The sequence below is a fragment of the Eubalaena glacialis genome, chromosome 13 (assembly GCF_028564815.1).
Source record: "Eubalaena glacialis isolate mEubGla1 chromosome 13, mEubGla1.1.hap2.+ XY, whole genome shotgun sequence".
Classification (NCBI taxonomy): domain Eukaryota; kingdom Metazoa; phylum Chordata; class Mammalia; order Artiodactyla; family Balaenidae; genus Eubalaena; species Eubalaena glacialis.
Window position 1 is genome coordinate 81,108,870 of NC_083728.1, and position 14,212 is coordinate 81,123,081.

At 45.6% G+C, this 14,212-nt stretch overlaps 1 protein-coding gene across 1 annotated transcript in view; it reads right to left on the minus strand.

Moving 5' to 3' along the window:
• Positions 1-14,212, minus strand: part of GALNT17 (polypeptide N-acetylgalactosaminyltransferase 17) — a 446,202-nt gene that overhangs the window by 34,190 nt on the left and 397,800 nt on the right. The window lies entirely within an intron of this gene.

Consider the following 14,212-nt stretch of genomic DNA (forward strand, 5'->3'; position numbering starts at 1 on the left):
GTCCTAAGAGCACAGATGCCCGGCCTTCTGGAAGCATCCACCCCAATGCCATCATGTACAGGTGGCACTTGTTGCTAGAATATTTAAGTGGAAGGCTGAAATGTTAATTGCCTTTAAGGGATGCAAAAGCCCAAGGAAGTGACAACTTGCCATCCTCTTGCAGGAGCACGGCAGGCTTCCAGGCTCAAAAGGCCCTGTTCCCAGAGGAAAACAGGACCACCCAACTTCTCTCAGTCCCAAGCAGGACAATCAAAGCATTTCCGATTGTCAAGAAGGACTCATTTGTGCAAATGAATTCCTGGTACTGGTGAGGAGAAGAGGAAGAAGACACAGAGAGGTTTCAGGGACCCATGAGACAGTCCTGTATACTCTCTAAATGAGAGTGTGCCGGTGAGCTGACTCAGGTCAGCACAGACCATGTATGCTCATCCCAACCTAGGCCACTTCAAGCCGTTCTACCTTCAGTTTCCCGAACTCCCTCCTTGAGGATACTGGGACCCTCTCGAGTGTTTGCACACCTCCCCTGGACCTTTATTGATTGAATTTAGTGGCAAATTTGTGTGTGTGTGTGTGTGTGATCTTCTGTTTCTATTTCCCAACTCTGGCTGCACCACAAGGAAATAATACAGATGGAAAATTCTCCTCATAGCCAAGAATCTTCACCTTGCCTGTTTCTTCAAGGAGGAGACTGTGAGCTAAGAGATTGGTAGACAGTAGGTGATCCAGACTAGTTTGATTTGTGACCTGACAAGTAGATGCCCCCATGAATTGGGGCAGACTCAGCTGTTGGCAGTGGAAGGAAGCCAAGTCAGGGAAGCAAAATATGGCAGAAGGCCTATGGAGGAATAGAGGCAAGAGACCTTACAGGGTAAAAGAAGGTGGCTGAATTTCCAGAAGTGGGCAACATACAAACACACAGAGTTCCATGGGTATGCGGCCCTAGACAGTTTCAGGATTCTGAGAATGAACAGAAAGACATCTCATGTTCACAGATTAGAAGATTTAATATTGTTATGTTAGCAATACTTTCCAAATTGATTTAAATATTCAACACAATTCTTATCAAAACCCCAAAGGCTTCTTTGCAGAAATTAACAAACTGATCCTAAATTTCATATGGAAATACAAGGGACCCAAAATAACCTTGAAGAGAACAAATCTGGAGGACTTCCACTTCTGGGGCAACATGCAAAACAATGAATTTGGACCACTACCTCACAACATATACAAAAATTAACTCAAAACAGATCAAAAACCTAAATGTAAGAGCCAAAACTATAGAACACTTAGAAGAAAACGAAAGAGTAAAGTTCATGATCTAGGATTAGGCAAAGGTTCATCAACTGATAAACAAAATATGGTATATCCATACGATATTATTTAGCAATAAAAACAAAATACAGACACACGCTACAGCCTGAATGAACCCTGACAACTTATGTAAGTGAAAGAGGCCGGTCGCAAAGGACTGTATGTTATTTGATTCCATTTATATGAAATGTCCAGTAAAAGAAAATCCATAGAGACAGAAAGTAAGTCGATGGTTGCCTAAGGCTGAGGGTGGGGCCAGAGGAATAGAGTGACTGCTAGTGGGTATGGGTTTCTTTTTAGGGTGATGAAAATGTTCTCATATTGATAGTGGTGAATACTGCACAACTCCTGAATATACTAAAAACCATTGAGTTGTACACATTAAGTGGGTGAACTATAGTAGTATGTGACTATCTCAACAAAGCTGTGACAAAAATAGATAAATAAATAAATAAATACACAGAGAGATGGGGAAAAGAAGATTCAAGGGGTGGATTCCAGTTTGGGGAGGCTCTAGAGGAGTGGAAAAAGCAAAGCAGAGCTTGGTGAGGATCTCAGATGGTTGACTTCTTTCACTTAGCATCATGTTTTCAAGTTTTACCCATGTTGTAACAAATATCATTATTGCATTCCTTTTTATAGTAGAATACGATTCCATTGTATGGATGTCCTACATTTTGTTTATACATTTATCAGTTGATGGACACTCGGGTTGTTTCCATTTTGGCTATGATAAATAACCCTGCTATGAACATTCATATACAAGTTTTTATATGGATATACGTTATCATTTCCTTTGGGTACATACCCTAAGAGTGGAATTGCTGGGTCATAGGGTAACTCTCTGTTTAACCTTTTGATGAATTGCTAGACTTCTCCAAAGTGGCTGCACCATTTTACATTCCCACTAGAAGTGTAATGAGGGCTCTAAATTCTCCCTATCCCTGCTAACCCTTATTATTGGCCATCTTTTTGATTATAGCCATCCTAGTGGGTGTGAAGTAGTATCGCATTATGGTTTTGATTTGCATTTCCCTGATGGCTAATGATGTTGAGTATCTTTTCATGTGCTTATTGGCCATTTGTCTGTCTTTGGAGAAATGTCTATTCAGATCCCCTGCCCGATTTTTAAATGGGTTGTTTGTCTTTTTATCATGAGCTGAGGCCTTAGGGTGAAAATGAAGTTGGCTTCCAGTGTCATTTCTCTTTCTCTTGCCTCAGTCTTCATCATCTTTTTGGATGCTAGTGTGCAAGACCTTTCAAATCATTCCTTATGGGCAGTCTGTCCCCTGGGCTCTGTATAGAGCTGGCGTGGAGAGGGCTGTGAGATGCAGAGGAATGAACCGCAGCAGAGGCCGATATTCTTGTTCAATCTCCTCCAAAGACCAACTGTATGACATTAAACAAGTCATTTTCTCCCTCTCCCCCCGGGTGCCCCAGGCTCTCCATCCCAGTGTCTCAGCCAAACCTAGCAAGGCAGCCCTGCACCCCCCAGGCTACCTGGAAACGATGCAGTGTCCTACTCTGATGTCTTTCAGGATGCTGCTTTTCCTAAGTTATGTTTGGCTTTTCTCCACGAGAGAATGAGGAATCTCAGGACTCCAATGGGAGAATTCCAGACAGTTGACAGGTCAGCCAGCCAGAAAGGGGCAGGCTTCTCTGTGAAGGCCTCCAGTCTGTTTTTAGCAAGCTTTCTTCCCAACTCAAAGGGACAGATACCTGAAGTAACAGGAGATTTCATTGACATCTCTCAGGAGAGAAGAAAACATACGTTTCTCTAGATTTTGTCATGTAGATTTGGAATATAGGAGAGAAAAAAGTTTACCCCTAAAAAAAGTGGGGGAGGGGAGTCAAAGGACACAGAGGTAAATAAACCAATGTGGTTCCTGTGACCACATCCTGGCATTCTGGATCACCAAGTGTTCTAGGGCCACATAGGTCCCTGCAGCCCCTATAATCTATCCCTGCACAGAAGGGGAGCCCCCGACCTTCACCTCCAGGGTCCGTACTTGCATGCGCTCCTTTCAAGGCCTGAGCTAGTATCTGACCCCAGAGAACCTGGAAGCCCCATCCTGGGGACCCCTCCCATCCTCTCTCTTAGGGAGGGAAGCCCTAATGCTCTGGAGCTGGTCTCTCAATGTTGCCTCCCCAGAGACAGGAATTCTTCCTGTTATCAGATGTGAAGTCACTTTGGAAACCATTTAAACCCATTTACAATGTTAAAAGCAACACTGAAGGAGTGCTTAGTGCAGAAATTATGTAAATAACCCCATTCGGGGCTTCCCTGGTGGCGCAGTGGTTGAGAATCTGCCTGCCAATGCAGGGGACACGGGTTCGAGCCCTGGTCTGCGAAGATCCCACATGCCACGGAGCAACTAGGCCCGTGAGCCACAACTACTGAGCCTGCGCTTCTGGAGCCTGTGCTCCGCAACAAGAGAGGCCGCGATAGTGAGAGGCCCGCGCACCGCGATGAAGAGTGGCCCCTGCTTGCCGCAACTAGAGAAAGCCCTCGCACAGAAACGAAGACCCAACACAGCCATAAATAAATAAATAAATAAATTAAAAAAAAAAAAAAAAAAAAAACCCCATTCGGTAATCCAGGGGCAGGCAAATTTTAGCCTTTTGTCGGCTGGCAAAATCTGTTCAAGACAACACAGATTGCTGGCTAAGAGAATATTTTATTTGTTACTTCTGTCCTCCCAATCCATTTCGGGACTCCCTGGTAACCCACTTCCCAGAGGCGAGGACTCACTCCAGCTCCTCCGCGCTCCCCTCTGCCATCCTGGGAACAGTGAGCTGGCTTTTCCCAGTCTACATGCACAGTCTCTCCACTACACTGGATGGGCACAGAATGGCTTTCCTCCTCAAGTCCTTTTCCAAAAATTCAATTTCAAACCTCTCCTTTATTTATTACTGTTTCTCAGTAATAGGATTTACCAATATGGACCTCAAAACATATGTCAATTTAAATACCACAGCGGCGAGAACCCCTAAATACCTGGATTCTGCTGCCAGTCGATGCAAGTCATTTCTCTTAATGCAAGATGAGGAATTAAAACGAAGCTTGGCAAAGGCCACGTGATTCAGAGGAGAAAAGAAACGCATACTGAGAGCAGCTTGATTGATGGAGCATGAAAAGGGTGTTGGGAGGGCTTTTTTTCCTTTTCTTTTTTTTTTTTTTTAAATTTTATTGAAGTATAGTTGATTTACAATGTTGTGTTAATTTCTGCTGTACAGCAAAGTGACCCAGTTTTACATACATATATTCTTTTTCATATTCTTTTCCATTATGTTTTTTTTTTTTTTAATTTATTTATTTATGGCTGTGTTGGGTCTTCATTTTTTTCTGTGCGAGGGCTTTCTCCAGTTGCGGCAAGCGGGGGCCACTCTTCATCGCGGTGCGCGGGCCTTTCACCATCGTGGCCTCTCTTGTTGCGGAGCACAGGCTCCAGACGCGCAGGCTCAGCAGTTGTGGCTCACGGGCCCAGCTGCTCCGCGGCATGTGGGATCCTCCCAGACCAGGGCTCGAACCCGTGCCTCCTGCACTAGCAGGCAGATTCTCAACCACTGTGCCACCAGGGAAGCCCTTCCTTTTCTTTTGATGTGAGTTGCTGTTGTTTATGCACGTAAAAGAATAATACGGGGAGGGAGTGGGAACAAATAATATCAGGTTTATGCTCACCGATTTAAAATTTTCGCCAGCCTTACTATCCAGCCTGCTAGTATGATATGGTCAGAGAGGGCTGGGCTTCTACGTTAGAAAAATAGCTCAAAGCAGCCTTAATCAGGCGCTTGTGGGTCAGCTTGGCCCTGTCTTTCCCCCTCCCTTGCCTACCTCTCTTCCCCTATCCTTAGACTGCCCCACGTTGGCTTTCTCTGGCTGCTGTTTCTGTCCTGCTGTCTCTGCCCTGTTTACAGACTCCTTCCTCTGGACTATTCCTTCTTGAAAAAGCAGCTCCGCCTAAGTAGAGATCAAGCATTTTACCCATCTTTGCATCCCCAGCACCCAGCCTGATGCCTTTGACTTCTCTTAGTCATTCAGTTCAATGCTGCATACATGTTCATGAAGACCAGAGCTCAGAGCTAAATGCTGCCAGGGATATAAAGATAACTGAGACATGAATCCCACTCATGGTCTTTGTTCTTTCCTCAGAGTTTGAAACTGGAATTCCAGGAAAGTGTTGAGGACCGCTCTAGAACCTTGCGGTGGAAGCAGCCAGAATGGGGGGGAGTGGGTGATAACACTGCATTCATTTCCCCATGTATGTAACCATGCTCTACTATCATTCAGTCTGCACCTTGCCTAGGATTAAAGAGGAGCTGGTAGGGCGCCATTGTGGATGAACTACGCTTAACCACAGAGGAAACTGAATTAGATTCAGTTCTTTCTTTTTTTTTAATTTTTATTTTTGGTTGAAGTATAGTTGATTTACAATGTTGTGCTAGTTTCTGGTGTACAGCAAAATGTATATATATGTGTATATGTATACATTCTTTTCCGTATTATTTCCATTACGGTTTTTTACAGGATATTGAATATAGTTCCCTGTGCTATAGAGTATGTCTTTATCTATTTTATATAGAGTAGTTTGTATCTGCTAATCCCAAACTCCTAATTTATCCCTCCTCCACCCCCTTTCCCATTTGCCAAACATAAGTTTGTTTTCTAGGTCTGTGAGTCTGTTTCTATTTCGTAGATAAGTTCATTTGTATCATATTTCAGATTCTGCATATAAGTGATATCATATGGTATTTGTCTTTCTCTTTCTGATTTCACTTAGTATGATCATCTCTAGGTCCATCCATGTTGCTGCAAATGGCACGATTTTATTCTTCTTTTTATGGCCAAGTAGTATTCTATTGTAGATATATACCACATCTTCTTTAATTTAGATTCAGTTCTGTCTTTAACCCCAAAGGGCCAGAGCTTTGAGATTGTGTACAGTGATCTGGAAGGAGACTGGAATGGCCGCATACTTCAAAGAGTATCCCGCCACCACGGTTCAAAAGGCCCTTGAAGGTTGTGATCGCTTTCTCTAGCGCCCGAGTTCCCTCACTGAAACTGACTTGGTCAGGGTTAACTAAAAGACCTTGACAATTACCTCTCCCAGAAATCTGCAGAAGGGGACTGTGGCTTCGGGGTTGCCTGTGGTTTTGGACTAGGACTTATGAGAGGCCAGGACGGATGAGCCCTCCACAGCTCCACCAGATGAGACAGCCCACCTACCCACTGGCCATCGTCTAATGAGGACCTCCCGTCCCATTCCTCAGGACACAGTCTGCCTGAGACATGCCTTGGGGAGAATGTGGCTGCTTAGCTAACTCTTCTTTCTTCCCCAGCGGGGGCCAGAGGGAGCCCCACTCTCCCTTGTCACTGGGGATAGAACTGCTGAGAACGTCAACTAATTTTTTAAATGTTGGACTAGTAACTGGACTGATAATAAGCTGTGAGTCCGGAAAGGGAGAGGATAGAGCATCAGGGTCCAGGGACTCGGGGGCAAAGCGGATGACCCAGTCGTTACTGATGGTCAGCAGGGACTGGGCAGGGGTGGCCTTAGGGGCCAGGATGCTGCCACCATAGGCGAGTCTGGAGACCAGAAATTCCAGGCCATCAATCATGCCATTCAGTGCTCTTGGAGACGCTGGATGGTTTAAAGCAAGGGAAAGACAAACACAGATCCCCGTTCACTTGCATCTGGGCACAGAAGGAAACTCAGAACCATCAGACGACCCTCCTAAGTCAATCTGGGCCTGCGGCTGGTGGCTTGGGGCCTGATGAGTTATAATGTCGGTAGATTTCACCACCTCTTCAAGTTTTTTGGTGTAAACCTTAGGGCTTTGATCAAGAAAGGATCCTCAAGATGGGAGTAGACATGCATATGCTGAGAAGGTGACAAATCTCAGTCTCTTTTATTGAATTCCAACTTCTATTTTGTTGCCCAGGTGGACCAGAGGATCACGTGATGCTCTCCTTGGGCCCATAACCGTCCCTGACGAACCAAACCTAAACACGGCACCGCACGTGGGAAAGATGGGGCCAACCTCTGCCAGTGTCAGCACTGGTTCCTGCAGACTCTATGGCAAAGGCTGCAGCCTGGGCACCACAACCTCCTGGGCAGCCACAAGTCTGGCTTCCCCATGGGAGGTGTGGCCTTAAGACTCATTCTCACCATGTATGGGAGCCTAGGGGAGGCGTGTCCCCCAGGGCTGATGTGGTTGAAAAGCCAGTACGCTTTCTCCATCCTCTCTCTCCCACTGCACAGGGACCTTGGAAGTCACCTATTAACGGTGGAGGAGCCACATGTGGAAGGAGCCGAGGTCCCCAAATGACCACAAGGAAGGCTACCTGCCAACCGTGAACATCCACAATTGGTTTTTACTAAAATCTCAGTGAAGCCCCTGAGATTTGGAGGTTTGCTTGTTCCAGTGGCCAGAATGACCAGCCCCAGAGATGCCCCATCTCCTGTTCTGACTTGAAAGTGAGTAGAATTTTTAAACATCTACAGGAATCCCAGGCTTTGAATGGATTCGATGACTGGAAGCAAGTGGCCTCCCAGAGGTTCCTTCCAACCCAATAATTTTATTTCCATTTCTCTCCCAGAAAACAATCCATTCCTCCGCGTCTGTGGAGGCGGACTATTGCATCTGAATACTGACGATGGCAGTGATGTGCCCTCATCCTGTTCTGTCCTCTGCCCTGCACGGGGTCAGTTTCCTGTTTGGGAAATGGCTGGAATGGTAGCCAGCAGCAGAGATGATAAAGGGAAATAGTCTTTTAAATTTTTAAACAGTTCTCCCTGGCACTGCTTTGTTCTTGCTCTCAACACTGTGTCCGGCATATCTTCCAGGCCTGGGGTCTATCTGAACAATTCTAAAATGTCATCTCCTACCTGCTGACTTCTGCTGCTGTAAGCAGCCAGGGGCCTGGCTCCTACAGAGGCTGTGAGGCCGAATGCCTGAGCTCACTCCCCATTCACAGAAAGCGCGGTCCAAAAAAAGCCAGCCTGACCAAAATAAGTCTACCCGCTCTCTGGCTCAGAGAAAACACAGGAATGACATTGTATTATCTTGAATGTACCCTTTTTTCCCTTTTGTGAAAATCCTGGGGTCTGTGGGGTTGGGTTTCGATAGTTCTTAGAATGCTATTGAATGGCATTGATTTTGAAACCTTAAAGAACCAGCAGCTTGGGGTTACTTCAAAGGCCGCCTCAAGGCCTTTGTCCTGGAGAATTTGAAACACAATCCAGCCTGTGATTGAAGTTCATCGTGTCTGACATCCTTAACAGATGCTGTGTGCTCCTGCCTTTTCTTGCCACCCCTGGGTCCTCGGAGGAGTGCTCAGGGGACAGGAAGAAATCATGACTGTTATGGGCTGAATTGCATTCCACCCCCACCACCCCCCCGACCCCCTGGCAAATTTATATGTTGAAGCCCTAGCTCCCAGGACCTCAGAATGTGACTGTATTTGGAGACAGAACCTTTCAAGAGAGAATTTAAGGTAACTGAGGTCATTAGGGTGGGGCCCTAATCCAATAGGACTGGTGTCCCTATAAGAAGAGGAGATTAGGACACAGACATGCACACACAGAGAGAAGAGCATATGAGACCACAGACAGAATCTGGCCACCTACAAGCCAAGGAGAGAGGTGTCAGAAGAAATCAACTCTGCTGACACCTTGATCTCGAACTTCTAGCCTCCAGAAGTGTGAGAAAATGAATTTTTGTTGTTTAAGCCACCCAGGCTTGTGGTGCTTTGGTATGGCAGCCCTAGCAAACTAATACAATATCCTTCCTACATTTTCCCTGGATTTCATCACAGGGCACTGCCCTGGAGGAACCCTGAGAGAACAGGGCCAACAGAAGGGTGTAGAGAATCCAGAAGAGGTTCTGTAAAGGAAAACTTTCCTTCAAAAGATTCATCTTGAAGTAGTTAGTTTGCCTATGAAATTGTAGCACCTTTTGTTATTAGCTTAGAGGCCCGCTTTGGGAAAACATTTCAAGTCCCCTCTCAGAAACAGAGGAGATTTGGTTAAAGTTCTTCCCATATGGAGGGAAAGTAGTTTCTGGCCCGCAGACAGGAAGGAGCTTCTCCCACAAAATGAGATGTTACATTCCATGTGAAGAAGTGGGGTAGTCAGGAGGGATGCTGCCCTCTCAGGACCATGGAAAAGGCATCAGCAGACAGCCCCGTCCTCCTGGTGACATGTCAGCCCATCTGGGACAGTTGATGTTGGAAACACTGGGAGGAGATCCTCTAACACAGCTGAACACAGCTGCGCCGTAACCTCTAGGAGAAACGCCCTGCCGAGCTTTGGAAGCCAGGTCTTACTGCCTTTCTATAACCATTGCTCCCCATACCAGCCACAGAATAGCTCCTAGCTCACAAGCGAGAACATCACTATCTTTAACAACAATGGTACCTAAGACCTACTCAGCCACTCTGCAAAGTACTTGATATTCATGATTTTATTTCATTCTCACAACAAACCTGTGAGGCAGGTCCTTCCCTAAGTTACAGAGGAGGAAACAGGCTCCGGGCGTTAAGGAGCATGCCCCAGACACACACTTATTAAGGCCCAAAAGTAAACTGGGGTCTGTTTAAGCCCCGCACTCTTTCCCACCTTACACACTTCCAGAAGTGTGAGAAGACCTTGTCTCTCTATGCTCCAGCCTCTCAGCAGAGCCACCTCCAAATTCCGAGGGCTGGGTTATTGGGATACAGATGATCTAAGTCAGAGGTTTCCAAATAACAGACCTCTGACTTGAGCTGACTGCAGCCCCATCACCTGGGGAGCTTGTGAAAAACACACACACCTAGGTCCCAGTCCCTGAGGTGCTGATTTAGTGGGTCTTGGGAAGGGCCTGAGCATCCACATTTTACAAGCTTAGGGTATCTGCTTGTTTGGAACTAGGGAAAGATCCTGAAAGATTTGTGCCATGGACACCTGTGCAGTCTGGAAAAGCCTATGGATCCCTTCTCGGAATAAAAATGCATCAAATATCATGGAAGCAACCTAAATGTCCATCGCCAGACGAATGGATAAAGATGTGGCACATATATACGATGGAATATTACTCAGCCATAAAGAGGAACGAAACTGGGTCATTTGTAGAGACGTGGATGGATCTAGAGACTGTCATACAGAGTGAAGTAAGTCAGAAAGACAAAAACAAATATGTTAACAAATGTTAACAAAATGTTAACAAATGTTAACGCATATATGTGGAACCTAGAAAAATGGTACAGATGAACCGGTTTGCAAGGCAGAAATAGAGACACAGATGTAGAGAACAAACGTATGGATATCAAGGGGGGTGGGATGAATTGGGAGATTGGGATTGACTTATATACACTAATATGTATAAAATAGATAACGAATGAGAACTTGCTGTATAGCACAGGGAACTCCAGTTCGCTGTACAGTAGAAACTAAGACAACATTGTAAAACAACTATACCCCAATAAAAAAAAAATGCATCAAATAAAACAAAATGCATAGAATTACTTTGGAAGCCAATTATATTGAAATATAGTCATGAAGTTTTGTTTGTTTGTTTGGTTGGTTGGTTTTTTTTTTTGCTGCACGGCTTGTGGGATCTCAGCTCCCTGACCAGGCATCAAACCCAGACCCCTGGCAGGGGAAGCACGGAGTCCTAACCTCTGGACCACCAGGGAAGTCCAGATGAAGTATTAAAAAATCATGATCTAGTGATACATGTACTTCTTTAAGACATTAAACAAGATAAAGTGTGGATTTAATAACTGCTATAAATTTAAACTCCTCTTATAGACAGGAGGAGACCTAAGTATTTCACGATGTCTATAAGAACTAGGATGTGATATACGCTTGTCTGTGATTCCTGTTGGAGACAAAAGCACAGTATGGCTAATGGTACAGAGACCTATGGCCTCCATTCATAACTGAAATAATTGTTAATGTTGGTTAGAGATGAGTGAACATAAAACATGCATTTTACATTCCTGACCAAGTTTACAGACCCGTCAATTTTATCAGACTCCTTGGAGATGCATGGACTCCAGGCTAAACTCCCTTGTTTTGGGGTTATAGTCAGCTATCATCTAAAAAATTTAGAATATGGATTTCAAGAGATTTTTTTCATCTCTCCCCAAATAGATTTCACAAGAGGTTAAATCAAGCCAAAGAGGTATGTGATTTTCTTTGACAATGAGAAGGCTGCATGGATATTTTGATCTTTTCTTCCAGGCGAAAGGGAGTATATTAAATGATTGATTTAGAAATTAACGACCGCTAGTGGAATAGCAAACACAAGAAATAACATTCATGCAAATCTCACAAGGGAAAATGTTGCATGATTTATCTTTTTGTCAGCATTCTGGCATTCTAAGATGAAAGTTATTTTTTTCTCCACTCTTGCTTTGTTTTGTACTTATCCTAATTTTCTAAATAACATGGTTCCCAGATTGTGAGAAATGATTATCCCTTATTCAGAGCAAACGGTGCCAGAGATCTATTCATGAAAAGAATCGATTCTTCCCGTAATCAACCACCCTTTCCTTTGCCTTGTCGGAGCACATCCTCCTCTTGTGAGATTACCTGAAGTTTCAACTGGATAAAGCAATAACAGAGAGCTCCATGTAGCAACAAGGAGCAATGCTTTATGGGCACCAGAAAGTTTGCTGTGCTTAGCTCTGCACTAGATCCCAGGATAATAGGATTTTGTGCATGCTCACAAAGCATTTAATAGCTTAGAGCACTTCTTGCTTGCCACTTTCAGTTGTGTGCTGTGGTTTAGGTGGGTTTCAGTGTTTTTCCCAGGCTGCTCACAATTATTCATCTCCATGGCAGAGGTAACAAGGAGTTCAACTTCGCCTGCTGGAGTGGGCTGAGCCGTCCCCACGGGCCTCCCTGTGCAATTCCTCTGCATCAGAGCCTCTGGTGGTAGGATGCGAACACCAGCCTGGAGAGGATGACAGACAGCAGCCACCTCCAGGACACTGGTGGGCACAGCCCAGATCTCTGGGGGGAGAAAGCAGAGCCTATCTCCCAGGTGTGCACCTTGGAGATGAGAGTATGATCCACCTAGACACGGCTTCATCCTTGAAAGGGTCTCATAAAATCGCCCAGTGCCACTCAAATCTCAGATCTTTTTTTCTGTTGACTCCTTTCAAAGCAATGTTCTTCCCTCACAAAGCGTCACGAGCCTCAGTCCCCAGGATCCCAGACTTAGAGCCCTCACTATACACTGAGGGCAGGTACCCAAACCAGAATATCAATAGGACCGTTTCAGGGACTTCCCTGGTGGCGCAGTGGTTAAGAATCCACCTGCCAGTGCAGGGGACGCGGGTTCGAGCCCTGCTCCGGGAAGATCCCACATGCCGCAGAGCAACTAAGCCCGTGCGCCACAACTACTAAGCCTGCGCTCTAGAGCCCGTGAGCCACAACTACTGAGCCTGAGTGTCACAGCTACTGAAGCCCGCATGCCTAGAGCCCGTGCTCCGCAACAAGAGAAGCCAACGCAATGAGAAGCCCGCGCACCACAACGAAGAGTAGCCCCTGCTCGCCACAAATAGAGAAAGCCCGCGCAGCAACACAGACCCAACGCAGCCAAAAATAAATAAATAAATAAATTTATATATATTAAAAAAAAAAGCTCCATTTCATTATTTGCGTCTGTTACTCCGGCCCAAGCCTACACTCCCAGATTCACCTCCTGCATCTCCCCCGTTACATTCACCACAAGCTCTCCTGTCCATTCTAAACTCAGCCAGTGCCCACGCTGTGTCCACATCAGAACCTCCCTCTCCTGGCCTCTCTGCCCAGCCAAATTCCACCCACTTTTCAAGGCCAGAGACCGCTCCAAGGAAGCACTTTCCTAACCATCCAAGGGAGGGGCAGCCCCCTTTCCTCATCTATTATAACGCTCCATATTTGTGTCAGTATTTCACAGATGAAGCAGATGGTCTAAAATGTACGCTGTGCATGGGCACATTGTACATGACTCCAATTCGTGAGTTGCATACAGAGTCAGTGCTGAGAAATGTCCAAACTTCCCTGTCTGCGGTGACCCTCACCCTCTACATCAATGCCCTGTTCCCACAGTTCCGCACTGGCCAATTCGGAACGACCCACTCTGACCCCAGGCTCCTTTTCTTTTCTTCCATTTTTCTCATTCACTTACTCCCACTGAACCTTTTCAGAAGGGGGGGGGGGGGCTCAGGCCATGTGATGCCCGTAATGGTAAAATTAACAACAAAATAATGAGAGCTAACACTTAACTGTATTTTAAGCACTTCACATTTACTAACTCATTACTAACTCAATATGAGGTAAGTGCTGTTACGTTCCCCATTTTAGAAACAAAGAAATTGAGGCAAAGAGAGTTTAAGCAAATTGCCCAAAGACACCCAGTGTCCTAACCGTATGTTCTTAGACTCTATGTTTGTGTATGTGGCATCCATTAATCACAGGGCCAAACTACACACAAACTACACACAGGGCCAAACCACATTGTTTATATCTCCCCTGCCATCCAGGGCCCATATTCTGATCCCTCTCTTTACCTAACTCTCACATACCAAGCCAAGATTCCCCCTGCCTTAAATCACCCAGGGCCAGGCACCAGACACCTTGGGACAGCCCCTATGCCCCAAGTGTGCCGGAATCATTCAAACCAGCCAATCCTAAACTGTTTACCCTGCCCTGCCATCCAGGTACAAACCTCAATAAGGGCTTTGGCCAGGCTTTCCCCTCACTCCTTTTGCCTCCTGACTTTGTGGCATATCACTCATTTCTAGAAGTGAGAGCAACGGTAAACTTTTCTCTCAGTGGCATTGACCTCTCTGTGTCATCACTCAGTCACCTTTATCAATTAAGCCCGAGGCACAAATCACCCGGGGAGGTACTAGCTGAAGGGGGCT